A 27,954-nucleotide genomic window follows, 5' to 3' on the forward strand; every position below is an offset into this window, starting at 1 on the left:
GCAGGTAAACTTTTTGGACTTTGTGGCCCACACAGTCTCTGTGGCCACTACTCAGCTCTGTCACTGTCGCATGCAAGCTGCCAGGGACCACACATAAATGAACAAGCCTGGCTGTTTTCCAATAAGACTTTATTTATGGACACAGACATGATTTTCACATATTTTTATATGTCACAAAGTATCATTCTTCTTTTGATTCCCTCCCCCCCCACCACCATTTAAAAATGCAAAAACCATTCTTAGCTCACAGACCATACAAAAACAGGCCTACAGGCTACAGTCTGCCAATGCCATTCCACTGGGCAACTTGTAAATATCTAGAGTACTACAAGGCCAAAAAAGGCAAATCAGGACCATTCTCCGGCTTATTGCAATTTTAATAATCTAGCCCAGCCCCACTGCTTGCCACCAAACACCAAACATAAATCCCAGCCCCCAGATGTCCAACAACAATACCACTGCACACCCATAACAGGCTGGCACGGTCTGGGCTTCAGTTAGAAATGCTGCCTTTTTATTAGAATGTTTGCACAAATTTCAAAGTTAAGAAACTTTCCATCAACACACGGTGCATGCCCAAGCCACCGCTGGTAATATGCTAACTGCAAAAGGCATTCTCAAAACCAGCACAGGAATAATCCCTAAATACAATGTCTGGGGCCATGACACCTTGCCCCTCCCTCACTGAGGAGTTGTTTGGGTAGGTGCTTTAAAAAAAAAAAAAAAAAAAAAAATCTGGCCAGAAAGGGGTTAATGCCCTTCCAGGGCTGTGATCTGATAAATGGCTGTGCAGAAAGCAGGTTCCCTCACTTTGAGATATGATGTCACTAACCTTTATTGATCCACTATCAGAGAACTTTGCTTATCTCTCTCCGGTGATATACTGCCCCTCCTGTGCTCAACTAGTGTTTAATACACTGCCGGGTGCCCCGCACTCCTCATCGCTCAACACTATGGAGTGAGGCTGCCACGGGGGGCAATATTTTACAGCCAGGCCTTGCCAGGACAGAGGTTCCCTGAGACGGTGGGGAGGGGAATACCCACTTCCCGCTGCCTTCTGACTGCGGGTCCCACTCGCACCTTGACAGTGGGCCAGGGGAGGACAGATGGAGCCTGGTCCCCCTGAGGTTCTCCTTCTTTTTCCCCGATTCCTCCTCTAAGCCCCACCCCCACCTTGCTACCATGAGAAGACAAATGTCAGCCAAATACGTTCATGTGGCAGAACGAAAGTACCTCTGAGTCAAACCTCCTATTAGAGAAATGAGCTTCCTGTTTTCCCTTTCCACAGCGGCAAGACCTCAGTCGACTAGAAGGTGGAAAACACTGTCCATCGAGGTGCTGGACAGTCATTCTAGAAGAATCGTGCTCCAAGGAAGGCCAGAGACCATACCCAGGTGTGGCCAGTCAGACTCAGATTCCCAGAGATAAGAGGGCTCCAGGACCTGGAACAGTGTGATGCTGAAATTGCCACACACGGGTTTTGGGGTCCTTCCCTCCTCCTCCCAACCCACATGAAAACTGTGAATGAGGTTCAGCCTGCGCCCCACCCACGGGCCAAGAGCCAGCAAGTGCCAGCACACAGGGGAAGGCGCCGGGCTGGCATCAGACCTGCTGTCTGCACCCTCTGTGACGTCCCACGCCTCAGAGGGGCTCTCGCCCTCAATGGAGACCCCACCTATTGCCCCTGGAGGAGCCTATGGACAGACCTGGTCTGCCCAGCCCCATCCCTGTGAACAGGGGCAGGGGCAGCCAGGAAAAGTCAGCACGCCCTTCCACTGCCCTGGGGCACCCAGAATTTGCCTAATTGAACATTAACAAGTTGCTACAATAAAGTTCCTCTGTTGTGAGCTAGAAACCTTTTCGGCAACAACAACAGAAGCCTTGTTACAAACTGCTCTCAAAGCCAGGCCTCAGCCTCCACAGGTGTGAACAAGATTTAAACACCTCCTACAACACAATGCAATTCAAACAAAGGGGAAAGTCGATCCCAACCTCCTGGGGTTTCTCCTTGTCTAACATCTCCTTCACTCACTCAGCCCAAGGGAGACAAGGGAAGCCTGGAGAGGTGGTCTCCAGGCCCAGGTATACGAAGACCTAACCCATCCCGAAGCAGCTTTCCTTCACTGCCTCAGGCAGGCCGCCATCTTAGCCTCCCTCTCGCAAGCTCTGCAAGGCCTTGGCTAAGAAGGGGAGGTCGTTCAAAGCCTCACACCTGGTCTTGGGCCCCTATGAACCTTCCATTCCCCTTCCTAACTGAGCCAGCTGATGAACCCCCTGGCAAGCTTCCCACATTACCTGGCCCCAGCTCACCATCCATCTCTCCCACTTGACAGGTAAGACAGAGGAAGACAAGAAATACTCCTAGGGCAGGCACAGGGTCTACACTGTTCTTCTTACTAACTGGGACACAGGCACTTCCCAATGCTTCCTTTCTCAGAATGCTAGAGAAACACAGGACTCCAGGACTGCATTTTTCATTCAAAAAACTTTTGAGGGTCATTTGCCTGGCTCAGTCGGTAGAACCCTAATTTCAGGGTTGTGAGATCAAGCCCCATGATGGGGGTGCAGCCTACTTCAAAAAAAAAAAAATTGAGTGCTGCTCAAGATAGAAACATGTGAGAAGTGTGTCTTAGACAAGAGAAAGAATTATCCCTCCCACTGATTTTTTTTGCTCTAGAGTATTAGAGGGAACACAGCATTCATCCGGAGATTTCTTCTCAAAGCCAGCCATATAACCAGGACTTGAAAGGAGCTTATCAGACGAAGGATCTGCCCAGACCAACCACCATGGCACAAAGTGGGCATCGCGGTAGAGAACTCTATGAGCTCCATTGTTCCTGCAGGGGCATCTTTAAGCTGTTGTTACTGTGACTGAACTTCAAACAAGTGAGCAGAAGAGAAGAGACAGAGGGACAGTGGAGGCCACCACGGGCAAAAGTTACAACGGACTATGAAATGGACTCTCTTTCTCTTTCTTATGCTCCAATAAGAACGCAAAATGACAAAACAAAACCTCAAAAAGCAGCAAGCACATGTGCATGCCTCCAGTCTTTCCTCTCTTGGGCACGCCTTCTGTTCTCTTCTTTTCCACAAACTCTGGAGGCATTTTTTTTTTAAGTGACAAACTCAACCCCACTTCTTAAAAAAAAAAAAAAAAGCCTCCCATACTCTCCCAGTGTAAGACAAAAACTATCAACAATTTTTCAAACTGACAGACAGTTGGGGCACCTGGCTGGCTCGGTCAGAAGAGCATGCTACTCTTGATCTGAGGGTTGTGAGTTCAAGCCCCATGTTGGGTGTAGAGATTACTTTAAAAAATAATAAAATATTTCTAAAGAAAAAAGAAAAAGTAAGAGAATAATATGCCAGGGTAATCTCCAACAGCGGCTACTCTCAACTTGACCTCCAAATTCAGAGCAAACCCAAGGCTTAAGAGTGGCCTACAGACTCGCTTTAAAACGTACGCAACCATCTTGATGGGATTTGCTTTCCAGAAATTTTTAGTAATGAACCTGTAGCATGAAAACAGATTGCACACAAGGAGTTAAGCTGGTTCACTTTTCTCCACGCTCCCCTTTCTCCTACCGGGTAAGCAAGACACGTGCCCCCAGCCCCATGAAAGGCCAACAGTCCACTTGCAGCAACAACAACAGAAAAAGGGTCTAAGGCTCCAGTCCCCCTTCCAGGTAGCTGGAAGGATGTAATTGGTGAGGCAGGAGATTAGAAATATCGGCAGCCTCTAAGTAAGACTTTAATTTACTGGAAGATCAATAAAGCCGGGGTTATACTGGCAAAGTGTCTACAGCTCTATTGACTCACGCAATGCCTCTTATCAATTTATCAGAAATCTGGAAGTCAGAAGATATTGTTTGAAGGGAAAAGAGAAAAAAAAAAAAAAGAAGAAGAAGAAGAGACAGGAAGCGTGAGACCGAGCCCAGGCAGTGAGAACCCGGGGTCCCCAATGACGAATGTGGTGAGGAGAGTTTTATAGAGACATGTCTCCCGGAAAGGAGGCCGACATGATAGAATTCAGAGTTCACTTCTCCCCCCCCTGTTCCACAGCCTCCCCAGCCTTCTCCTGTGATCCCATTATCCATAAAGCTGGCGTTCTGGGGGATGAGAACCCCACCAAAACAGGGGCTGCTTGCTTGTTTCGACAAAGGAGCAGCTCCTTCCTTCGGGTTCTTGTCAAAGTTGTAGGTAGTGCACATGCACATCCCCCCACCTTTTTGTTGTTGTTGTTGTTGCTGTTGTTGTTGTTCTGTCCTCTATGCCTCTCCAGCTCTCCCTTAGCCAGAAGTCTGTGCCTCTCTTGCATGAATCCATACAAGATTTCAAGTAAAAATAGTGTCTCAAAACTGTCAGGAGATCACAAAGGTTTTATCAGACTAACAACGGCACCTGATCTCAAGAATCATAAAGAAAATATGTTCAAGTTCTATAAAACTGGAAAGCTATGTGAGAGTTTTCACAAATAATTAATGTTCATTTGAAGAGGGTTTTGAAATATCCCAGGTAGCAGACCAAAAAAAAAAAAAAACCAAAAAAACGAAAAAAAAAACCCCAAAATTTAAAAAAAAAACACCAAAAGAAAACAAAAACAAAAAAACAAAAAAACCCAGAGAAGAAAAAAGTAAACATTAACACTTCACCAAACCCACATGTCCACACCAAAGAAGGAAGGACACAGGAAGACATAAAGTTCACGAGTATTTCTATCAGATAACTCTAGGGGGCAGGTCAGGAAGACAGGGGATGTGGAGCATTCCAGTTATCAGGAGGCCAAAGGGAAAAAGCGATTTTTACTCAGTTGGGAGGAACCACAACCTGCTTTTGACAATCCATTTTGGTTCCTGCCTCATACAACAAATTTCTGCTTAATTGCTGTTTTGCATTTCGTTGAGACATCGAGTAAACAGTACTTAAGTGTTTCCAGACAAAAACAATAACTCACTAATGACTAAGGCACTGCTAATTAAAATGCCCCTGTGATGGCATGACTGGACTCAGAGTCACCACAGCGAACAGAAAGAACTGTCCAAGCCTTGAATGCATGAACCAGAACGCAAATGTACAGGGCAGGGGCTGGGAGGGAGAATGTTCCACTCCTTCCCCTGCAGGTCAGGAAGGTCCTCTGGGTGTAAAGAAGGAAGCCCTTTACTGGAACTGGCTGGGGGAAGTGTGGAGAAGTGAAGGGCCCTGGGATTTCAAAGGGAACGCCAGCTCCCTTAACGGAATGTACATTCTGGAGCCTTGTGGAGAAAGTGACCCCGGTGTGGCCCTCTAAACTCTGAGTCCCCGTGTTCCCCTGAGGGAAAAAACAAATACAAACGTCCTACCCTGGTTACAGAGAAAGCAATGAGATGTGTCCCACTGATCAAACAAGATCCTTCACCACACTACTTATAGGAAGAGCCAGAAGTTTAAGTTCCTAATTATCTTTTAAGCAAGAAGAAGGATTCGGGAAAATTAAACAAAGCACCTGGTCAGCGCTGAAGTATTAGTGTACCCCAAGAGTCAAAATGCACAAGCACAGAACAGAACAGAACAGAAGAGGAAACTTCTCTCCCCCGCCCCACCAAACAAGTGGTGAAAACAGCCAGACTTCTCCTTAAGAGAAGATTTCCTCTCTGCTCTCTTAAACTTTCAGTCCTAACAGATACCTCCCGACAACACTTTTTAAATCTCAGCATCCAAAACCAAAGGAAAGGAAAAGGAGGCAGCCCCTAGTCCCAGAGCATGAAGAGGACTGTATCTTCCTCCGGGCAGGTCTCTAACCTGCCCATTAGCAATGCGAGAGGGTGGAGAAAGTCACTGAAACCGCAGGGGCCTAATACCCGTTTGTATTCACACTCAGACCCTTTAGGGATATAAAATCGGAGAGGCTGAACTGTTTACATTCACCTAAATGCTCAAGTAAACTAATCAGAGTCCAAGTGGAGGGGCTTCCGGGCAGGGCTGTGGCCTGGAGGCAGGGAGAACAAGGCTAACAAGGTCACTTCTGAAGATGAGAGGGCCAGGCTCTCCTGCCCACCCCACCCCCCACATGTTGCACCCCCCCAACTCCCGCAAGCCTGAGTCCCCCCCACCCCCACCCATGACCCCTTGCAGCTCATCTTGATTGATTCAAGGCCGTGGAAGGTTGCAGAAAAGCTCAGGACAGAGGGATGGGCCACAGAGGGAAGGGGGCTGGCAGACTCCGCCAAAACAAGCCCAGCACAGCATTTTAAACCACAAGCTCAAGACAGGGGAGCATCCCCTCCATGGAGCGGGGCCCTCAGCCACCAAACATCACTTTGCCCGCCCCCCCTCCCCCCCACACACACAGGGTCCCCTTGGAGCCCTGCCAGCACCTTTACACAGCCTGTGGTAGCCTTGGAGGGAGGACAGTGGAAGAGGAAAGGGCATGCCAAGAGAGTGCAGAGAAAGGGGTTAAACGCCCCTTGTCTGACGGAAGAAGAAACTTCCCTCTCCTTCCAGGAGGGGGGTGAGTCTGGTGTGCAGCAACCATTGTTGTCCAAGAAGTCCGCCCCAGGGGAAGCCGCCCCCCCTCCCTCCATGGCTTCTAGCACCATGGGGTCAGGGCAGACGGGAACTAGGAGCTGCTTGATATCCCAGCGCAAGGCCCAACCAGAGCCTCTAAAACAGGAACGGTTTCAACTTGACTGGGGAAGGAGGGGGGTGGGTCCTGGCACTCTTTTTAAATGCAGATTTGAACTTTTCACCCAGGGTCAGACAGCTGCGCTACTCCGTCCCCAGCAGAGGCCGGCGCCGGGGGCCACTCAGCCTCACACTTCCAGTTTTTTTTTTCCTGCCTGTGGAAGGAATCAGATACCTCCCTCCCTAAAACCCAAACCCACACCGCCTCTCAGCTTACCAGGGGCACCAATCCCACTGTCCTCCCCCAGGAGGCTGTGCAATCGGCAGAAGCTGGCTGCGTGCCCCGGGCACAGCCATGGTGAAGGGAAACTGTTCTTATCACATGCATCGACTAAGGAATGCTAAGATCAATAGTGAGAAAACCCCGCTCGGAGAGAAGGCACATCCTCTGTGGGACATGCTTTACCACTGCTCTTTCTACCAGCAGAAGCCAGGTTTTGCTGTTTTACTCTTAAGAGCTATGTTAGAAGGACATATGTTATGGACATATGGACAGATGTTAAGGACATAACAAAGCTATGTTAGAAGGGTCACCTAGCTTTGAGAAGAAGTCACTTCATAAATGAACAAGAAAAAATATTAACAGCCTAGTATTCAAAAAAAAAAAAAAAAAAAAAAAAGGTCTATGAGTGCCTGTCTGGCCCAGCTGGTAGAACATGCAACTCTTGATCTCAGGGTCGTGAGTTCAAGCCCCATGTTGGGCAGGGAACTTACTGACTGACTGACTGACTGAATGAATGAATGAATGAATGAGTAAATAAATAAATAACCCTTTTTAAGAAGCAGCTCTGTTCTTATCTAGGAAAAAAAAAGTCTAGGCTGGGGTTTGTTGTCTCTATCCTATCCCTTATCCTCACAGGCAAGGTGGTTTCTGATTTTTCTTTATCACTCTCTGTCCTTCCCCTTCTCCTCCTGCACCTGGAGATGCCCAGTGGTCCTAGACTAGAGAAAAGAGGCTTCTGTGCGTGGCATTAAGATGATGTGAGAAATCAGAAATCCAAAATAAACACTAAGGGAAGAAAAGGAGGAGTGCACTCTGGTTGGAATTGATAGTTCCTGCACCTCACACTGGGGCAGCACTAGAACCCCCAAAAGGAAGACGCCTCCAAGCAACAAGCCACATCTATCAGGCAAACTAACCAGGAAGCCTGCGTGATGTCAGAGAGCACAGTGCACCGGTCACCCGCATGTCGGAGGTCCCACATTCACACCCCGTCCTGCCCCGAGCTAGGAAGCCACCGTGGAAACGGTGAAACAGGTGGTTTCCAGAGCTCCCTGCAGCCCTGCCAGTCTGTGATCTCACGAATAAAGAGGGGATGACGTACAAAGCCGTAAGAGTGTTGTAATAAACGTACCAGAACGCGCACCCCTGAGAGTTCTGCTGCGCCCCCTCTCCCACCGGGGTCTGGCCCACCTCACTGCCACTGCTGGTATTCTTTGTTTGGAAAGACCTTCAAAACCAGGCGGGTACCTCCACTTCCCACCAGTACGCTGGGCATCAATTTACAAAATGTTCGCACAGCAGCATCACACTGACATCAGGAAAGCCAGGCAGTTTTTACAGAAGGAACTGTGTACAATTGAGGCCTATACCCCTAACTCCAGTAAATGGAAGCAGCTGGTCACAAGAGACAATGGGTGACTCAGCTCCATCAGTGGAATGCCTCGGAGGAGCTGGGGACAGCATCCTTTTATGTTAGCCCTGCACAGTCCAATAGGTAGCTACTAGCCCCTTTTGGCTAGTGAACCTATAAAATGTGGCTAATCCTAACTGAGAAGCACTTAGTAGAAAACACACACAGTATTTTTTTTTTTAAGTATGCAAAATGTCTCACTAATGGTTTTATGTTGACAATAGGTTTGGGTTTTTTTGTTTTGTTTTGTTTTGTTTTAAGTAATCTCTACACCCAACACGGGACTCAAATTTACAAGCCCAAGATCAAGACTCACACGCTCCACCAACTAAGCGAGCCAGACCCCCCAACATTGATCATATGTTAAAATGACCACATTTCAGGTAAACCAGGCTAAATAAAACAACAAAATTAATTTTACCAGTTTCTACTTTTTTAAATGGGGCTACTGGAAAAATTGAAATTACATGTGTGACCCCTACTGTGTTTCTATGTAGAACAGTACTGTTCTAGAACCTCAGCCTGCTTTTCAGCTTCAGATTCAGCCAAAAGCTTAACGTTATTGAATATGACTGAGACAGAATATTTTGGTCTATTTTGAACATCCCCCTAAAGCTACAATGCACTGACTCCCAAAGTGAAACTTCTAATTGTCCCCAAAATTCTTAGTATCCAAATAACCCACTGCCAGGCTGCAAGTGTAAGGAGAAAAAAAAAAAAAAAAAAAGGAAGGGTCAGGTGTGTATCCGAAGCTAGACAAGGTCAGTGGCATGGTGCACCTCTTCCAAAAGACCATCAATTTATCTCTGAGACCAAAAGTGTGCTTTAAAAAATAAGCAGTTATTTGTCGTGGTGCCTATCACAAGCCCTGCTTAATACTCCAGCCGGATTTCTTACTGTCAAAGCAGAGTCCCCCTTCTAATTGCCCTCCCCATGAAATATGCCCAGCAGGAGCCTGGTACCTACACCCCTCCCCAATATACACACACTTTAAAATGAGGAGAGGAGGAGGAGGAGGAACAGAGAACACAGACACGGCCCCTTTCCTATTAGAAAGTGCCCAACCCACCACTAGGGATCACAGGCCAGTCTCATTTCTCCATGTAAATGAACTTTTCAGCCACCTCCTCAAAGAAGAAAAGCAGCACAGACGCGGAAGGCCTGTCCTGGGGCACACAATTACAGCCATTTGCATTCCTTCAGCAGCAGGATTAGCACAGGAATGTGCTTTGCAGCTTTGTGGGGGGAAAAGGAGTTTAGGAAGAAAGGAATGGGGGGGTGGTATTTCTCCCTAGTCTGTCCATCCAAAGCTCTATGATACACTTCCACCTCTATGAGAGTCAGAAAGTGGAAATAACTCTTGCTCAGGCTTTCTAAAGAGGGGGAGGTTGAAAAGGCCAGGGAGGGGGAGCAGGCGGCAGGAGGCAGGAGGGAGGGGGGGCTGTGTGTATTAGGGGAACTGCCCCCACCCCCGTGCTTTGATCCCCTCGGTCGCTAGGAGAAACCAACTTTTCTCCTTGGGTTAATCAAAACCAAATTACTCAGGAATGTGGCAGGACAGGTCTGAGCCTCCAGGTCCCTTTGTCTTTGAGGATTTAAAATGAAAAAATAAATTTTTTAAAAGCAGATGGCAGTGGCTTACGGGATAGGTAAAGTGAAAAGTCTGAATAACCTTAGACCACATGCCCCATTCTCAAGACAAGAAAAAAGGGTATCTGTAAACCTACTCCCATCTATCAATAAAGAAGTTATTTTTGTAGAGGAAGTCCAAAACTCAGAAAAACTTCCCATTTTATCCTTTACTATCCCTCAAAAAAAGACACCCCCCCCCAAAAAAAACTATACCTTGTCAAAGCGCAAACAAGAAACCATGCAAGATTTAACAACAGCCAAATGCCACAACCGGTTTTAAAATGTAGTATTAAAAGCAAAGTCCCCAGGAGCTGAAGAACATACTTTTTCCAAGAACAAAACTTGGGAGTATTCTGTGGTGCAGGTGCTTCCTACGGAATACAGGGGTAGGAAGGTGAGCATCCCGTCGCTGTGCAAACGCATCAATCCAATCAGTGGTGACTTTGTAAACTTCGGGATCTCTTTAAACTGGAAGAAGAGCAGTGTTTAGGGACGGGCTCAATGTAGAGCCATAAGGATACCAGGGGTGAGAGAAGACAACCACTACTCATCTCACCCCCGACATCTGTCCTGCCTAGTAGGAAAGTGCTCTGGGTGCGCTGGACAGCCCAGAGACGCCGTTGCACTAACTGGAGAGGCAACAGGAAAAGGCTGACCTCAGAGATGAAAGAAACCTACGGGTTGGAGCTATATTAAGGCCTCCACACCTCCTCCCCAGCTCACGCTTTTGGCAGGCTTGTGGCACTGTGGGAGGTGTGGCCCTGCAGGCCAGGCTTCTGGAGACTCTACAGTACAACACCCCAGCACACAGTATTATTAGGGACAGCGAGGCGTGAGGCATCCCAGGGCACTCAGCAGCAGAAATACAAACAGCTCTTAGTGCATTATAACATGTCCCTACGCTTCACTGAAAAACCTGATCAGCCCCCACTGCCCCCTCCCCCCAAAAAAATGATAAAATAAACAAACAGAGCACCACCAGTTAAGCGACAGAGCCTGGACTCAAAAGATAAAATGAGGCCAACACACAGGCCTGACTACCAGCTCACCATAAATTGTAACTGGCCCCAGGCCTACGATTATCTGGGAGGTTGCACTAAAGTAACTTTTAGAATACTCTTCACCTTATCTTTAGGCCCAGTCAAACACACACATACATCACCCGTCTTAGATCTCTGCCATTAGGGTTCCATTTAGACTTTCTAAAACAAGGTCATCCCAGTAGGCCCTTGCCCTGTTTCCGGTCACAGCTGCGGACTTTCACCCCCTTCTCCAACAAAAGGGACCTTGTACACAAAATTAACCCGAACCATTAGTCTGTGCGGTGTGAGAGAGTACATTGAGCCCTCAGAATATTTACCCTCCTTCCAGGGCCCAGGGTACTGCCCAGAGGGCCTCCCCCACGGAGACCGAGGGAGCTTCCCCCAGAGATTAGAGGCCCAGATCCCTCTGCCTCGATGCACGGCTACAGCTGTGCAGTCAAGGCCCTACTTTTCAGAGAATAAACATAAAGCCTTTTTCTTTTTTTTTTAAGAAAAAAAACTTTCTCCCAGACTCAGTAGAAAATGGCTTTATTTCAGGGCTGAAAAGGGCTGCAATCATCCTAGATATTGCTGAGCTGTCCAATATGGTAGCCACCACCAGAATCCTGCCAAAGATGAGCTGTCCAACAGGGTAGCCACCAGCCACATAGGACTCCCTCTTGAGCACTGAAAATATGGCGAGTCCCAACTGCTGAAACAAGAAGGTCATGGCGATATTGTGCATCGCACAAAATATATTTTAAACTTAATTCCATCTGCTTGTTTTTACTTTTTCTTTGTTTTACTTTTTTTTTTTGTTTTTTTTTAGTGTTTATTTATCTTTGAGAGTGAGCAAGAGAGAGACACAGCACAAGCAGGAAAGGGGTAGAGAGAAGGGGAGACACAGAATCCAAACCACGTTCCAGGCTCTGAGCTGTCAGCACAGAGCCTGATGAGGGGCTCAAACTCACAAACCGTGAGATCAAGACCTGAGCCATAGTCAGAAGCTTAACCAACTAAGCCACCCAGGCACCCTTTTTAGTTTTTCTTAATGCGACTATTAGAAAATGTACAACTACCTGTGGGGCTTGAGTTCTATCTCTACAGGGTGAAAATGACAAAGCCTCAAACACGAGCCCATTACCATGCCCTAAAAAGAAAGGGTCTTAATTTTTAAATGCTGAGAAGACCATAAAATTAAGCAAATGGCAACATCTGACATCCACCGAGTCAAAGTCCAAGCTCAGAGGCTGGTCAACATGTCTGCCTTGGAGGAAGAAGCCAGAATCTGCCATCTTTTTATCTAAGAGAAATGAATGCAATCTCTGTCCCAGTGGTTCTCAACCTGGGGTGATTCTGCCTTCCCAGGCGACAGTGGGCAATTCCTGGAGACACTTTTGTTTTAGGGCTTGGGATGGGTATAACACCAGTGGAGAGAAGTCAGGGACACCCCCCAGCTCACCCAATAAAGAATGAGCCAACCCCAAGTGTCAACACTGCCCACATACAAGCAGGAAGGAACCACAACTGAGGTCATCTCAAGTTGACAGAGGTCAACTCTGTCTCTCTCAAAATACTCAGATTTCCAGGGATAGGGGGCTGGAGGGGCACCCCTTCACAAAATGGTTTCCCTGGAGGCTCGGAAGTGGTAACAAGATTCAGTGGTATCAACAATGTGGGCAAATGAAAATAATAATAATAATGTTAAAACAACAGTCACTGTCTCACCAGACTGAGGACTGAGGGTCAAGAGTTGATAGGTCTGGGTAGGTCTGTTTTTCAAGCTAGTAGGTAAAAATGGGGTTTAAAGTTCAGAGCAGGGGGCGCCTGGTGGCTCAGCCGGTTAAGCGTCCGACTCTTGGTTTTTCGCTCAGGTCATGGTCTCACGGTTTCGTGGGTTTGAGCCTCATGTCAGGCTCTGAGCTCACAGCACGGAGCCTGCTTGGGATTCTCTCCCCCTTTCTCTCTCCGCCCTTCTGCCACTCATACTGTCTCTGTCCCTCTCAAAATAAACAAATAAACTTTAAAAAAAAATAATAAAAATATAGCTCTGAGCAATGTAAACCAGACTGCCCTGCATGCAAAGTGACACCATTCATGGAGGATTCCAACTGGGCCAGCCACTTACATGCCCACCCTTGGCTACAGAGGTTCCAGGGATGGGCGACAGGGCAGCAAAGAGCTGTGATCAGGTCTGCAGGGACAGGAAGGGGACAGGGCAAAGGACAGCAGAGGCCGAGACAGGAAGAGCGCAGGGATGAATGAGAACAGCCCCTTTTGCAGAGCCAGGCTGGGAGGCATAGCAGGAAGGGGGGGGTGGGGGCTCGGCACATGATAATTAACTCAGCAAGTTGATAGTATTTGCATATAAATGCCTCCACAAATCACTACAAACAAGCCAGGACAAGTCAGGCCTATTAGCATATACAAGCCAGCCCGGGAAGGCCTCTCTAGGTGGGTCATTGAGTGGGCTGCTCACTTAGAAGGCCGCCTGCCAGCTTCAGGGGGCAGGGTGGGGGGGGCCCGTGAGGGGAGGGCTGGGGAGGATGAGGACACTATGTCTATTTCACTCCTAAATGCAGTTAGTTGCACGATGTCAAAAAGAGTTGGCCTTATTCCCAGCCCATAAGGGGAGCGCCCGAAGGAATGCTGGACCTTTGAGTTTATTTCTTCCAGGGTGCTGGGAAACAAAAGGTAGCAGAGGCCAGCAGCAGCAACAAAAGAAATACAAAGGAAGAGGACGTGGGGATGGGAACTATCGTTTGTGGGGAGGCTACGCAACAGGCTAAGTGCTGTGAAGCCTGTTTTTATTGAATTGAATTCCCACTATAAATGTGAAGTGTGTATCGTGCCCATTCTACAGGTAAGGCGGTAGGTGAAGGAGGCAAGGCTCAGAGAGGTTACCTGATTGGTCCACAGTCACAGAGAGGTGCCAGACCAGAACTGGGCCCCCCCAGTCTATGACCCCAGCAGAGGGGTCCAGGCTCAAGGAGACAGATGAACAAGAACCAGCTTCCCAAAGAGCAGGCTCATTTGCTTCATCTCTGCTTCTCCCACAACACTGAGTGTGAACAGAACCCCCATTTTAAGGGCTGGTTCCTAAGCCACTCTCTTATCCTAAACTGACCTCTCCCCGGTTTCATTTTAGAATTCTCTCAACCAGTGAGGAAGAGTGCGCCTCCCTCCAAGCAGACACTCTGGAGTCTGTATCAGCCAATTTCTCCACTGTCTAGATAACGGCTACAGCTTTCCCAGCAAGGGCAAAATTAACTGACTGTCCTTTCCCAAAATGTATGACTCTCCGCTTTCCCTAAACACCCCTCTACCTTTGGGTTTCATAGTTTCGGAGGAAAAACCAGCCTCAACCACCCCCCTCTGAAAACGTGGGGGGTGGGGGCGGGAAACCCCTGTTATTTTCACTACTGCCATCCTCTGCCTGGAGCTACATTTTAAAAGCCAGGTAGGCCCAGGTAACAAGTGTGTTTACAGTCAGGTATACAGACGGACAGTCTCTATCAATGCCTGTCCCCTGGCAATAATTATGTATCAAATATAAAAGTGACACCGTTCAAGAATCTGGCAGAACAGAGGTGATATTTTAAAAACAGTCACTTCTACAGTGAGATCAACCTCCTAATACACACTGAATCCAGGCTTCTGGAGTGTCCAAAAGTTGACTTGACGCTTTAGCAAGGATGCAGATGTTCCACAGAGAAATACATAGCTGTTACAAGGAAAGCAAAAACCAATCCCCCTACAAGCCAAATGTACATTAAGAACCAAGGCCCTGAGCCAAAGAGCATTTTAGGAAGCAGGGTCTGAAATGGTGGAAGAGGCTTGCATTGTTTCTTGAGCAGTTAAGAAAAACGGTTTAAAAGGAAAAGAAGGAGAAGGAGAAGGAGAAGGAGAAGGAGAAGGAGAAGGAGAAGGAGAAGGAGAAGGAGAAGGAGAAGAAGGAGGAGGAGAAAGAAAAGTTGCTGAGAAGGAGAAAAAAAGCACACACGTGTTTTTTAGCACATTTTCACTGGACACAAACGTCAGGAAGAGAAAGTTGTCCAAAACGGGCCACTCAGAGACCGTAAGCGTGGGAAGCAAGTTAGTTCACGTCTACACATATGTACTTTTTATAGGGTTACGGGAGTCAAAACACTTTTGAAAAGAGCTTTTTTATACACTGAAGGGAGACTTCCATATTTGAACAGGCACTTATATGACTTTGGGAGGGGGCGGGGGCTGCAGGGCTGAAATCAAATATCAAATTAAGCCCCTTGGTCTTTTCTTCCCTGAGCTAACCTGGCTCCAGCTTCTCCACTGAGGAGATTCAAGTGAGAAGGCGTACAGCTGCCTGTCAACTGGAAGTTTCGTACTGAAACGCACAGCCCGCAACAGACACACGTACAGGCTACAGCTCTCACTCAAAACCTAGCACAACCAACACACTCAGAAACATTTTTCTCCAGCCACATTCGTGGATGAAATTGGGCACAACCAAGAAACCAGCAAAATTGTTTTTTGTCCGCTTCCCCCACCCCCACCCCCACCCACCAAAATCTCCAAGTTGTTCCACACTTCTTGCCCCTCAGGAAGTCTACACATTGTTCCTTCCCAGTCTACAAGCCCTCACCATGACTTAGGCCCCAATCACCCCACTACTCGGCCCTTCTCTTTAGCTACTGCTCACACACACACACACACACACACACACACACACACACACTTTCTCACATACACAGAGCAGGGAGGTCTGAACAGTCACCAACTCCTGCCTCCAGAAGCAGGAGGTGGGGGCTGTCTCACTCCCAGATCAAAGGTTTGTGGCCAAAATCACTTTCAGGACAGTGCGTGAAATCGGCAGCAGATGAAAATTCCGCTGTCTTTTCACAGAGCCCAACAGAGCCAGTTTTCCCAGTTCAGAGTCTCCCTACAGATGACTGAAGATACTCCATGAACTCCCAAATGTTGCCCCAAAAGAGCCACTTAAAATTAAAGACAAGATAATCATTTCAGAAAGCCTTTAAGGCCATTATGTGATTAGCAGAAGAGATGGGGAGAGGGATGCCGGCCCCTCCCCATCTTCACAAAGAGTGGTCTGCAAAGGGGTTTTGATGCCCTCGGTCCCAAACCAGCAACACCCAAAGAGAGCAGGGGGTGTGAGGGGAGCCCACCAGACTCCTCCCTTCTACAGAAGCCTCAGTCCCACTTCAGGGAGAGAAGAGGATGGAAACACCTTGGAGATGGCACAAAACTCAAAGCATGAGCAACTGAACCACCTAAAGCCCCCCATCCCCCACCCCCAGGGCACAGGAGGCCGGCTAAGGCCTCTCTGGAAGGTCGCACCAAAACCCCTATGCATTAATCCCCGTGTTGACATGACTGTGTGATGGCCCTCCCGTGGGAAGGGAGAAGGGCTCACCCAAAAGGCAGATTAAGCCCAGGCATTTTGCTAAGAGGCCCTGTCTGAGGTTAAAACCAACATAACAGAAGTCTTACTCTGAAATGAAGCCAAATTTGTCACCTAGCAAACTCTCTTTTCCCATTTTTATTCACACCCATATCCTTGCAAAAGCAAGAAACTCCAGGCAATTAACAGTCAAAGAGGGGAAGAAACATCAACAGAAAAAAAAAAAATCACCTTTAAAAGTTACAAATAAGAATCAAAAGCACCTTCCTTGGGCAAAGAACTCTAGAAACACACCCATCACTGCTAGACCACTCACTGCCTCGTCCTCACCATCCTATCCCCTGCCCCAAAGAATGAAAACCAGGGAAAACACACACACACACACACACACACACACACACACACACACACACACACAACACTGGCGTTGTCTCACTGCTTGTGAAACGCAAAGCTGCTGTCAATTCCCCAGCTCCTGTCCATACAGGAGTCATTTACCACGTTGGGGGAGGGGACCCTCTAACATCCGATGGCTCTCTTCGAACATGTGCAAAGCGACAATCTGACAATCCGGGAGCCAACTTTAAATCACATAGAAAAGAAAGCTGACAGTTGTTGATTTTGTAGTTTTTCTCCTTAATCTGAACTTTGTCAGAGGCTTGCCAATGAGCCAAGATTTTTGCCACACTTCCTCTCTCGGGGCAATCTGACTCAATCTTAGCTTCTGTATATTTCTCAATTTGAGCGGCCTATGGACTCAGGACGCTGTGCTTTGGACAGAAAAGGCACCCTTTAAAATCTGATTGAGACTAGCTCCTGCAAAGGCATTCCCTTGTCTGGATTCGATTAAAACTGGGTCCCAATTTCCTTGACTGTAGCTTTTAGAAGCTGCATCCCCAGGCCCAGGATGTTGGTTCTGAGCTGGGCTGTGATTTCTAGCAATCACTATCACAACCAAATTCTCATACCAGAGCATGTGGATACCCCTATGAAGTTCACTGTAATGGAATCTGCCTTCCTGTTGTGTTTTCAATGGTACCGCCCCCATCCTGGTTAATTAGACCAGCCTTGGGAACCAGAGTAGGCCAACAGGCCCAAGCATTACAGAAACAGGGGCTAAGAGCGAGCAACCACTCTAGTAACAAATGAGAGTATGAACCACAGCACATACTGTTCTTGTGGAGGGTACAGAGTCAGGTGCATTATCCCTGTAATACTGGCAAGTGTGAGACGAAGCTTCCAAGTGTCTTTAGGCCAGAATCACTGTCACTGTTGTCTCCCCTGTAAGATAAAGCTAAACCTTTCAGGTTAAGAAGCAAAATGGATACTCTAAAAAGTGGGTGTAACAAGTCACTTTCCCTTCTAGGGATAGAGCAGCTACCTACACTTTTACAAAATGCTGCTTCGTCACCTAAATATTCATGTGTTCGTGTTAATGAGGCTGTTGCAAATCTACAATACAAGGAATTTCTTAGGTAAGGGTCTGTTTTGGTCCTTCTAGTATTTCCAAGATATCTCACATTAACATTTGAGAAGCGAAAAAAAAAAAAAAAAAAAAAAGGCTCCACTGCTGTCCAACAGCACACAGCAACAATAAGGACACGCTCCATGGATACCGCTCGTGACCAGAACTGAAAGAACCAAGCTAAATCATCACCAGCCCCAGGTAATACTTTGCTAGTATTCTGCAATCACAGATTTATTCTAATGAACTAACAACCTGTGGGTCATCCAAGGTGAGCCAGGCCTGTCCTGGGAGTGTCTAGTAATCATCATTTAAAGTCATAATGATGAAAACTGAAATCTCGCTTATTTTAGCTCCTTGCCACTGGGCAGTCCATTGGCACGGAGGTTACACGGCAGTTAAATCCAATCCCAAAGCAGCAAGAAGGAAGGCACTTCACTGTCCTGTTGGGACGAGCCAAACAGAGGCCTGCTGAGAGTGCTGTTTTATTTGGGTCCTTTCCACCCTCCCTGAGTATTCATTTGTGCAAATAAAAGACGGAAGGGAAGAAACCAAAATTAAAGTTTCAGGTGGTTGGGGAAGCAGCTCAGATTTTTTTTTTTTTATTTTGGAAGAGTTACCATGCGTTTCTCAATAGTTCCCTGTCCATCAAAACTGTTTTCAGGAGAACTGGAAAACAGCAGCTCTATCCCACAGAAAGTGCAGCCATTTCAAAAGAGAGCTGGGAGAGGGAGGTGACCCATGTCATAAAGACAGAAGGTCTCCAAGTCATTTAATTCCTTGTGATTCCAAAAGGGCTGATTTTAAAGTGTAAAAGTGCTTGCTTCTGCCTCTGCCCCGTGTTGTTAAATAACACTCGGGCAATTAAATAAAAGAGCAAAGTGGGACCCCAGCCCATTCTGAGAGGCACTCACACGCTCTCTGAACACATGCTAGAAACGAAGTGCAGACAATCTCCTTAGTCCTGTAATTTAAGGACGAGAGACAGGAAAAGTTTCTCTTGGCCTTCATAGCCATATACCCTCTGAAATGGGGCTTTTGGGGTCTCTGCAAAATAGAATGCACAAAAATACAGGTGCACAAACATCCAGGTATGTACCTCTCTCTCTCCAATGACTCATTTCCTGAAACCCTTGAATTATTTAGAACAGTGGGCTCCTGACTTCCCACATATCCTACCTCTGTCCCCTAACTGCTTTTCGTGTTTGGGTTGGGTAAAAAGAAGGATTCAGAATATCAGGCCGCCAGCAGCTGTTCTGAAAACTAGGAACAGGCCACGGTCTAGCCTTGGCCTCTCTCAATCAGGTTACCTTGGAAGGTGTCTGTTTTCCTCTCAAATGCAGTCTCTGCCCCAGCACTTGGGCTTCCTTCTCCAGCCCAGCCTCCTGGAACTCATGATTTTTAGGGTTTCCCCTTGAAATCTATCCAGAAACCACAGCCATTAAAAGAACATGAAGGTTTGACACCTCCTGAATTTAGGAATGAGGGGACTCGAGGGGCTAACTCTGCAAACTCGCACCTGCTGCTTGATGGCAAAGAAACAAAGTTCCCCAGCTAGCAGGAGCAAGCTTTAAATTATACTCTATTTATTTAGTGACTTGTCTCCAAGGATCTCAAAGCATGGGATGAAATAAGATGACGTGTAACTTTCCCACTATCTACCTTCAAGGCTTAAGTTTGTTTTTCTTGCTTTGCCTTGACAGATTCCACGAAGCAGGCCCCAGCCCCCCCCCCCCACGGGGGGTGGGGAGGCCTTCTCCTAGTGCCCAAGTGGGGCTGTCTAATCTCTCTGAGCTTATCTGTCAGTGGCTTTCAGAGTCTTCCAGGCCTGTTAAATGACACAAACAGGGGGTGGGAGCAGTGAGGACCCTCCTGGATTCACCTGCTCATGTGTTTCATTTAAACCAGTTTATATACTGTGCACTACTAAGCCAGGCAATGCACTCCTATAATACACCAGGCACGAGTGATGGTCTTTGCCCTCCAGGTGTTTTACCATTCTTATAACACAGGTATGTCCAAAGCTGAAAAGACTATTTTCCAGAAAGTTCTTTTCCCTCTATTAGTCTACAATGATTACTTTTTTTTTTTCCTGCTATTGACCTAACTTGGGCAATCTTTCTCCTTTAACAGGACAAACATCACAGCTCTCCCTCTCCTCTACCCCTCTCCCCCACGGAAATGTTTTTCCAGAGTGCGAACAAACTAAAATTAGAGGGTGGGCAAGTGGATCCCCAAAGGTGCCTTCCAGCTCCAAACCTCTGATTCTTCCTTTAATTACTCCACAATAAGCACATTCTTCACGTTGTTTCAAACTGACCAGTGACTTCTCTTGTGCCTGAAAAGGGCGCATTTTAAGGCGGAGGAACCTAAACTTTTAAATGACACTAGTACCGCAAGTATTCAGAAGGCAGGAACTAATCCAAAAGCAAAATAAGGAGGGAAGAAGGGAGGGAGAGAGAGGAGGAAAGATGGAAGGAGGAAGGGCTTCACTCTGTACCCAGCAGAATTTAGACACTCTCACGCCAGGTAGGTTCCAGTTGGAACCTACGAGTTCAAGTGCATCCAGCCTGCCCTTCCCCCACATGCCCCAAGAGAATGGGAAGTTCAGCCAAGACTTGCAGCACCTGCCTGCCGCTCTAGGCCGGCGGTGCGAACCGGGCGGCTGGCGGGCTGGGGAGGGAGGCTCCACTCACCTGGCACACAAAGGCTCCGCACACCTCCGGAGGGAGGAGGCACTCGCAGGTCCGGGGGCCGCGGCGCGCTCGACAATGGGAAATTCCAGCGGCACCGGAGCCCCGAACTTACCCACCCCAGGCGGCATTCTCCCCACCTCCCGCCGCCCCCGGGACTCCGAGGTGGCTCTGTCTAGGTGCAGGGGGGCCGCAGGCAGGGCAGGGGGGCGCATGGTGGCGGCGGGGGCTGGCGGTCGCCCCTCCCCGGGAGGGAGGGTCCCCCGGGCGCGCGGCGGGGATTCACCCACGGGGCGCGGCGCTCGCGTCCGGGTCCCCGGCCTGCCCGCCGCCGGCTCACCGCCCGCCCGGAATCGCTTTATGTAAATGAAGCTCAACTCGCAGTTTGCAGGCTCACCGCCCGGGGAAGGGGGGCGGGCGGGGCGGGGGGCCTTCGGGGATCCACATTACACAGCAACAAAGCGGAAGGTTAATTTGAAACTCACAGCCCCGCCGCCGCTCGGCTCCCCGGGCAAAGCCTGACATCTACAGTCGTGCCGGGCGCAGGCCGGGTACTCGGCGGCGGCCGCGCCCGCGGGGACACGGGGACGCCCGGGCGCGCGAGGCCCGAGCGCTCGGTCGCGCTCCGGGTACTGGCTTCTGGGCAGGCCGGGCCGCGCGCCTGGGACGGGAGCCCTGGGCGGCTGGGCCTGCACCGCCTCGGGAACGGGCCCGGCGGGAACAAAGCCCGGTCCTTCCGAGGCGCTGACCCCTCTCTCTCATCAAAAGTCAGAGGCCGGCCTAGAATCGGGCGAGAAGAAAGGGGCGCGCCCTCGGCCACAAAAGAGAGCCTGAGGCCTCAGAACCGGAGCCATGGGTCTCTGGGCCCCATCCACGTCACAGCCAGGCCACTCTAGCATGGGGACATTAGCCAATGTGGACAGGAATTTATTTGAAACACACACCCATCCTATTAACTGCTTTACAGGGCACTTCTGTTTTTCAGCTGCAGAAACTTAGAAAAACATCCCCTGATCTCCATTGAGAGTTGAAGGATAGAGTTTTTCATGGGAGAGAAAGAAAGAAGGGTGGGGGGGGGGGAGTCAAGAAAAGAAGTCACAGCTTGCAATTAAGCTTACAGTCTTTTTACAAGACTTGCCTTAAAACACACACACACACACATAATTTCAGATAAGGCATACATCATGCCCTTCACAGGGAGATTCAACTGCCAGGTCAAATTTAATGGGGACACCCCAGTTGGTCAGAGCAACCGCTGGACACTTTTCTCCCCAGGTTCGCCTTCGCCATTCTCATATGCAAAGGCAGCACCAGAGAAATCTCACCGGAAGTCACCATCCTCCCTGTCAGAATCCCACGCTCAGTCTGATTTAATTCCTGATTCCCCCAGCACAGAAGGGCACCTATTTTTCCCTTTCTGAAAGCCACCCACCCAGGCTGGCCCCACAACCTTAAGAGCCCTTTCCCCGACTGCACAATAATGAACCATGCAAGTGTGAGAAATATAATAAGCTCAGGAGGCAAAGAGCTGTATGTATGGAATTGTATTAGCATTAAGCACACTGATGCAGGAGGAAGAGGATGCTCGGCTGATTGAAACTATCAGGTCTCCACGCACAAGGCATTTTACACAATGTAATTTGAGTTCAAATTAACGTAAATAGCCAACCTGTTGGGGACAGGCAACCCCCCTCTACATTTTACATTTTAGTCCAGAAAAAAAGACTCCAAAAAAAATTTTTTTTTGTCTGCCAGGGCCCTGGGAGAAAAGACTGCCTCTAGGGAATCATGTCCGATTAGGGACAAAGGAGAGCACAGGCCAAATTCTGTCACACATGAGAGAGTATGGGGGTGGGGGGGGAGGGTGCTGGAGAGCAAAAAAGGAAAGTGGAGGATGATTTTGCAAACCGGGATATGATCATGGCCGAGCTGTTGCCAGACCACCTGACTTAAGCCCCAAGAACAGGTGGTGTTTTCAAAACACACTATTATTTATATTAGCCACATGAGTTGAGAACACCTTAAAGAAAACCAATTAATAATTTAATTGAAAAAGTGACTATGAATAATACATGAAGATGATGATGCTAGCAATAACGCAAGTAATGTGGCACTCACAACACAGAGATGTCTCTGGAAATGTCTCCAGGAAAACAAGGACTCCAGGCCCCTATGTCCTACCTGGGAGCAACCCGGAGCCCGTGAGCTAAAGACAGTAAGAAAATGTTTACACTCCCCGAAAATCTAATTTTGCTCCTTTATCTTAACTTTTATTAACAGGGGATGACCTCATAATCTGGTGACATCATGAACCTGGTGGGCCGACAGATAAATATCTTCAATAAAAGAAAAGCGAGAATGCCAAAGAACCAGCTATAAAGTAATCTGGAAGGATGTGGAGGTGCTGGGCAGAAGGCCCTGGGGGGGATCTGCAGGACACTACCAACATCCCAAGGGGCACACGGGGCAATGTGCCCTCCTGCACCTCAGAGGCCTGACAAGTGGAACTGGGAGTAACCCTGGGTCCCTTTCCTTTATCTTAATCCAGCACCAGCTACTAACATGGTAAGAGCTGGTCAAGCTTGCCTTTGTTACAGGCAAAATTGTAACAGGTTAGTCCACAGGCAGGGAATCTAGGGCCTCTGGAGCATCAAGATAAAGGGTTACCAAAAAAGCTGGGGGCATTACCTCCACCAGAACTGATTTTCATCATTAACAAAACAATACCTCTTCAGAGGGAGTCTGAAACTTTTGCACTTGTCTATGGAATCAACTGTTTCCCTGAAAGACAGGTTGCAAACTCAGTCCTCTGGCTCCAAAAGGCCCTGGCTCTTCTGAGGGCAGGTATCTGTAGTTAACCTACCCAGCAGAGACAATCTGGCACTCTCATGGCTCTTGGACACTGCTGACAAATAAACCCGCTCTTAGAAAAGGTAGTTCTCTGTAACTAGTCTCATCTCATCTGCAAACCGTAATTGGCAACAGCCAAAAGGATAAATATTTAAAAATAAATCAGGGAATGCTAACCTCTTCCCCACTCCTCCCCTTACCCACTCTCCAAGCCAGAGGCCAGCCCCCTAACACTTAGCTGGCTGGTAAATTACAGTGATCCCAACTGAGCCAAACTGGCTTGTCCCTTTCTCTCTCTCTCTCCCTCTCTCCCTGTCTCCACATACACTTCAGCGAAAGTAAATATGATCTCTGAGCTAAGACACAGTGAATGTCAGCATTCTGACTTCCAGCTAAACCTAGCCTCTATTTTCACAGCACACTGGATTTAGGGGAGATTTGTGTATTTTTCCAGATCCCTGTATTTTTATTAAAATATAGAGACACACTGATTTTAAAATTACTGCTTCAATAACCTTGAGGTTTTAACAAAGAAAAAGCCAGGAGAGGGCAAAAACAAAAATCCCTGAAACAAACAATAGAATATTTGAAGTTAAATTGCACCCCATGCCCCGAATTCATCCCATCGTTTCTAGGCAGTTATATTCAGGGGCCTGGTACCCACCAGGTGACCAGGCCCTCCTGGGTGTGACAGAGAATGCAGGCTTTCCTCAGAACAGCCACACTCACCTTCATAACCATGGGAGGCTGGCGTGCCAAGGCCTACACAGATAATTTGATTCACATTTCTCTGACACGTACCTCAAGGCCTCCAACTATCGCTACAATGCTAATTCCAGAGATTAAATTTTTACCCCCAAATCAGGGGTGGAACATTATCTAGTTAACTTACCCACCCCGCCCAACTAAGACCCTACATCTGTCAAACACACACATAAGAAAGACACAAACGAGTAACCATGTTTTAAAAACCGTGATTGGAAGGAGCTTTTCCAAATTAATTTTAAGTTATAAAGCCCAAGTTTTAAGAAAGCCAAAAATAAAAGACTTGCCTTACAACAGCTTTAAAGCATTAGGTGAAGTGCTTGCTCTCTTTCTTCCCTTTTTTTTGTTAACAAAAATATTATTTCTAAAAGGGCAAAGAGAATTTGCCATGCAAGACTTTTATACCCAAGGGGATTCTTACATTTGTGTTTCTAAACCTTGAAATTGAGAATTTTAATGAAAAGGCAGACAGATGCTTAAGGACAGCATCACAATCAGGGTCCATACATTACGGTAGAGAAGTGCTTTGTTTGGGGGCTAGGAAAACGAGGTGGACTCCTATTTTTTCAGGGGCCATTCCCACTGTTGGACTCATCCCTTTGCACTCTGATACAAACCACTGAATTCTTGGAGGGAAGCAGGTTGGAGGGAGAAGAAAGGAAAAGGGAAACAGGAGAGGAAAGGGAAGGGGGAGGAAATAAGGTCTCTTTCTATAAATTGGAGTTTGAAAAAATAAAAACCACAAAATCTCAGCACAGCCTCAATTCCATAGTATGTACCAAAAGCTTCCCCACACATGTGTTAAAACAATCAATTAAACAATATGCCAGGAGCACACAAACCAAGATCAGATTTTTGTTTCAGTGAAGAATTTCATTTGGGTTGGCCATTCCTTCCTATGAAGCAACCACTTCTTGGGGCAGGACACTAAGGGATAAACAAAAGAGAACCCTGTTCACACTCCCCCGCCCCCCCCCCCCAAATGATTCTAGAATCCCATTTTCTTATCTTGCCATTTTAGTGCGTTTTTGTCTGCAATCTGTGCTAATCTGACTTAAGAGCCCGGGCTGAAATTTCACATATCCTCCAAGTCAGCCAGTGTTTTAGAATCTGGATTTCTATTGAGGCTGTTCCAATCGTCAGCGAGGCCTACGGTAAAATGTGCTTCATGCTGTTTCGATTGTCTCTCTGCAGACAAATAGAAACTGTGAAATTTAAAGAATGGATAAAAAAAAATCTAAAACAAAGAGGTTAAAAAAATAGGACAAATGTTTTTGCTTTTGTGTCTCCCTGGAGCAATTGTTTGCAGGAGTCTGCATTGACAATAACCATGAGAAGGCCATCTAAAGGCGATGCGCACACAAGGGGACTCCTTGCCTGCTGCCTTTGGTCTGGGAGAAAAAGCACCTTAGCTCCGTTCTCCAGGAACAAAAGGCCAGGGCCACGGAAGGGGGGAGAGGTTACTGGGGCTTTCACATGGAGCCAAGTGTCAATGCAGGTTCATTTTTCACCCGTCTTAGTTGGAAAGCAGCTCAGTGAACTTCCTAATGACTGCTTTTCCCTCTACCCTTATTATTTCTAAACCTAAAAGAACAAAACAATAATATTTTTTTAAACCTAAAACCCATCATCCTATTAGAGGAAAGCCTTAGGGACCTACAAAGTTTTCCCTCCTTCCTTTCCCCACCCTACTTTTTTTTGGGGGGGGGAGGAGGGGGGATTCCAATTGTAGATCACATGGAAATAAGAGACACTGGACATTGTGGCCGTTTTTAGTAACACCAGAACTGCCTTTATGTCTACAAAAAGGCAGGGAGCAGAAAAATAAACGCAAAAGGGGAAAAAAAAAGACTGATCAGGGCTAGGTGATGGTCGGGAGGCTGTGGGGCAGCGCCTGAAAACATTTTCTTTTTTCACAGCATGAAGTCGCTAATGCCAGCTTCAGATTTGCGACTGAATCAAAGTCATCACTACAAGGTTGGTGTTTTTTTTTGGGGGGGGGGTGCATGGAGAAGTGGACAGTAAGGATGTATTAAAGACAGAGACAAGGTGTGTGGGTGTGGGGAGGGGGGGCACTTCAAAGAAAGGAAGCTGTGATGAATCACTGCATGCCATGGAAATACCAGGGCAAGTGGATGTCGGAGTGTTTAACCAGATTCTAAGCTGGAAACATCTTCCCCAGCGGGCGAACCCCTAGGACGAGGCAGTGACACGCAACCCTCAGCCTTTGAACCCAGACCTGGCAGCTTAGGAACGCGTCCCCCCCTTCCCCAGGCAGTCGCAGGCTCTGGCTGAAAAAGCGAGGTGGGGGTAGGGATGAGAGGGCCCTGCGAAGAAACACAATAAACAACTCAAATATGAACGGAAATGACATCAGCAAAGTGAAGGGCCTGTTTATTGCAGATCAAAACAAAACAAACTTCCAAACCTTTTGTGTATACAAGATAACTCTATAAAAAGCCCTCCTAAAATGTCACCAGGGTCGACACATCAGCATCCCAAGAAAACAGATGACAGTTACCAAAGGGGGAGGGAAGAAAGGGAGGAGGAAGGGGGATGAAGGAAAGAAGACGGGAGGAGATAGAAAACCAGAAGGGGCCAAAAACCCAGCTGACTAGTTCCCCCCTCTGCTGATCCTTAATATTTATTGGTGTTTATAATCTAAAAGCCATGCTCTGTGTTTCACTTAATACAAGGCCAGACAGTGCTGTCTAATGAGGCAGCATTACAATCAGCTTGTAATACTGAATTTTTAATGCTGCCAAGGATTCTGTTACATAATAATATGAAAAACAGAAGCTGAAAGTGGGCTCGCAGTGACAGGACACTGGAGGTTCCAGGCAGGCAAGCAGCTCCAAGCCCGCCTTCCCTTCCCTCTCTCGCCCACCCCTGTCTCCCGATCAGCTCTCCATCCCTACACAGGAGGTCGGTATGGAAACCAAGAGGATTTCTTAGGAAATCCACTCTTTTTATTATTATTGCTATTATTATAATCTGTGATCCAAAGTATATTTCAAAGAGTTTGAATTCTAGCCTATCTGGGGTTAGAAGCCTGCAGTGAAAATTGGGGGAGGCTGAAAGACAAGGAATACAGGAGTGGGGGATAGCTTACTTTACGAAAGCCAAACAATACAAAAAAAAAAATCACAGAGGGAAAAGTACTAAGATGCTTGGGGGGGGTGGGGGGGTGCTGAAGTCGGCCAACCATATTCGCAGCTGCTGCACGCAGTTTACATTGGTGTAATTTAAAAGCATATATATAGCCGCCGTTGCTCCTCTCTGTAATACCCCAAGACTGTAAATCTATAACCACTGCAATGATTTAGTGATTAAAAACATGATAACATATTGTGTAACTGCAAACCACAGAACCCCTGCCAACTCTCCTCGAAGATAAAGAGAAAAAAAATACAGAAAATGTGTTGCTTGCAGCGATCTTCCTAAACCCAAAAGATTTTAATAAAAGAACCTATATAGTAGACGAATCGGAAAAGGGTGAGTGAATTCTATGTGAAGCCAGCAAAGGGAGGGGGGGAAAGGGGAGCTTTATGTGGGATTCTTTTCCTTGTACTAACAAATTATGACCTAAACATGCCTTTTCTTTTCTCTCTCTCTCTCTCTCTCTCTCTCTCTCTCTCTCTCTCTTTTAATAGTTTGTTGTAACTGGAATGACTGGTCTTGTGTGCTGTCTTGCATATTCAAAGCAGCTCTGTAATCGGATCTGGAGACCCAACCTTATTTGCCTGAACTCAATAGGGTTTTTCTTCTTGCCCCCCACCTCACGCCCCCCTTCTTGTTTTGTTTTGGATTCGGTGTTGTGGGGTTTCTGTTC

General features: G+C 47.5%; 1 protein-coding gene across 7 annotated transcripts in view; it reads right to left on the reverse strand.

The window, feature by feature from the left end:
• Positions 1–27,954, reverse strand: part of ZFHX3 (zinc finger homeobox 3) — a 276,618-nt gene that overhangs the window by 217,777 nt on the left and 30,887 nt on the right. For 3 of the 7 annotated variants that reach the window (XR_003426225.2, XM_053210051.1, XM_027076111.2), the window contains exon 1: positions 20,511–21,656. The exons of 3 other annotated variants lie outside the window; for them this stretch is intronic. The gene's annotated coding sequence lies outside the window, so the exon portion shown is untranslated. Of the gene's footprint in view, positions 1–20,510; positions 21,657–27,954 lie in introns of those variants that run through there. One more of the 7 variants, XM_027076110.2, reaches the window with a different exon arrangement.

This window comes from Acinonyx jubatus, chromosome E2 (genome assembly GCF_027475565.1).
Source record: "Acinonyx jubatus isolate Ajub_Pintada_27869175 chromosome E2, VMU_Ajub_asm_v1.0, whole genome shotgun sequence".
Lineage (NCBI taxonomy): Eukaryota > Metazoa > Chordata > Mammalia > Carnivora > Felidae > Acinonyx > Acinonyx jubatus.